Raw genomic sequence first — 2,723 nt, 5'->3', positions numbered from 1 at the left:
AGAGTTGGCGTTTTCGTCCGCGGTCACTTTTTGAGCCACTAAAATGAAATAACGAATGATGAAGGGGTGAGATGTGGACCCCAATAAACTTGCGTTGTATTGAACAACAGGGGTCCAATATCTGAGGAAATGTGAACGTCGAAACAATTAGATATCTCTCATAGGGGGGCGGCATAGTGCTTGCAGGTTACACAACCTTCAAAACCAGAAAGTCATAGAAATCAATTACTCAAGTGCAGGCTTTGTCGTTCCTTTCCCTGTCTTTAAATGAGAAAAAAAGTGAAGCTTGTAATCACTCCATAATGCACTCCGTCACTTTTGTGTTATTTGGCAGTCGAGTATGTAGTATAAGGTGGCAAGGCTTACGAATAATTAAATATAAAATGGATTCTCGCCCTGAAATAATATCTCGAATGTCACACATGCAAATATGTGCGCAAATCTTAGGTATGCAGTTTTAGTTTAAGCCGATTTTCGCGCCTATTAGCTGATCGCATTAGCTGATGTGTGTTATTCGGAACATATTTATTCGTAAACTTTCACATTTAACCATTTCACGTCCTTTCATTAAAAAAAAAATCAAAAAATGTATAAAAACCACAGTAGCTTTTAGAATAGATTTTTGTTGTTACTCGCTTTCATCACATGCACCTGCTTGTCGGCACTTTTGTCATTTATTACATGGTTTTTTTAGGTAAATATAAGTGTTAATGGTCTTTCTGGAAACATTGGTTTTCATAGTAGATAGCAGCTGAGTTTATACGCGTAAATTTAATTTCTTTTCATGTGATGGTTTCCAAACCAATCTTGCATAGATAAGCAGAAACTTTTAATTGCTTTTCCGTTTTTATTTCCTGAGCTGCGCTACTGCAATTAAGATAGGTATTGTTTTCTATACCAGAGCTGTAAATTCGCACCTAGGTTTCCTACTTTAATGGCATAGAGTTTATTGCATCCGTCTTTTTAATTTTGAGATTCTTTCTGTCGTAGAAACAGATGGAATATTTAAGTAGTTTTCATTTAACTTCAAAGAGACTTTTTTCCGCTCCTTTGTGTCCTTATTCAAATATTACGATTTTTGTAACAATAGCACCTCACACCAGTTAGTTCTTAAGCAAGTACCTTGTACAGCTTCGATGATTACAAACTAGAGTATGCTAGGGGTCATGTCGCTTGTTGGCCTGACCTAGAATAAAAGTACTGTGGAACCAAAGATTGTCTTATCCTTGACGTCCGTATAAGCTTGCTCGAAGTAGATCTCCGTGTACTAGGAAATCGTGACAAGTTTCCGTTCTCGCTGCCGAGTCGTCTCTACCGAGTTATTTCCCCCAGTTGTTATTGTGCCGTCCGCTAAGATTCAGTTTCCCAGTTTGGGCGAGAAAACCTATCGTCATACCATTAAGCCCCAACCAGAGCCCTCACACAGAATCAGAATATCCGCTAGCCTTGTGCGCTAGTCAAACGGAGCGAATTTTGGATTGTCACAATGATTCGGAAATGATTTTAAGCCATTTTCTGAGTTAAACACAGTCCAGCTAAAGCAATGACTTGGCAAAAAATGTCGCATCCTCCTGAGTAGCATAAAATGAGCAATGATTCCACGTAAATTCAATTGCCCCAGCCAATAATTGGGATCACTGAATACAAAGCCGAAAAAGATTTGATGTGGAATTCTGTTTCCTGTCACCTTTGAACAGATTTTTCAGTTCTGGGTAACTGACCCCAATAACAGGATTCGCACTGTAAATAGGGTAGATTCAGAAATAGAAAACTACGGTTAAAATGTACTTACACTGAACTACAATTGATGTATCAATAGAAGTGAATTCCACTGAGTTATTGGCTCGACATGTATATTGTCCTGCATCTCTTCTGTTTATGTTATCGAACTTTAAAAACGTAGCTTTCTTCCCTGAACTTTCCAGTACTCCATTTTCAATCCATGCCACATCCGGCGGTGGTTTCCCAGAAGCTTCACAGGCCATGGTGACAGGGGATCCCTCAATGTGATATTTTCCTCTTAAAGAGATGTTTATAAGTAGTGCCTCTGAAAGGTAAAAGAGATTATATCATTCCTCGTATAGCGTAGCAAATCTTACTTAAAATTAATATTTACCCAATTTCAATAAAACAGACAAAAGCAGCCAGCAGTTGGTCCCCAACAACCACCTAGGGAGCTCAAACTTCATTCAACACAAGTTAACCTGTTGGCATTAGCTACTGAAGAACTTGCTCACAAGAAAAATTATAAAGCAAAGCCCCAGTCTAGGGAATTATGGGCTGATTCAGGAAGTCACTCTTTAGGCTAAGGACCCTGGTTTCTAAGCTACTTCCATTTTAGTGGATAAAATTTTTGCCCCTGCTCAAACAAATAGGAACAGAGCCAATCAAGCCACACCCCACTTGGAACTTGGTCTGACAAAGAATCTACAGAAGACATCCTCAAACCAGAAAACTGAAATTTTACTGAAAGAGAAACTATGGCTTCTTCGCAATAAAAAGAATATACCAGTGGCATGCTGAATGCGGCTTGCCCATTACTTAAAGTTAAAAGACCTTACTCATCTCCTTGTACTGATCATTCCTTTGTCAAACATTAAATCAATTGATTTTTCGTCGTGATTGTTCTGCAAAGGGAGTTACAGAAGGGAGAGTTTTGGGCTTTTCCTCTGCAGTTCGAGGAATTAAACCCGCAAATAAAACTTTCTTGAGCCCATTTCAAA

The sequence above is a fragment of the Pocillopora verrucosa genome, chromosome 6 (assembly GCF_036669915.1).
Source record: "Pocillopora verrucosa isolate sample1 chromosome 6, ASM3666991v2, whole genome shotgun sequence".
NCBI classification, from domain to species: domain Eukaryota; kingdom Metazoa; phylum Cnidaria; class Anthozoa; order Scleractinia; family Pocilloporidae; genus Pocillopora; species Pocillopora verrucosa.
Note: the sequence above shows the minus strand (reverse complement) of the source record.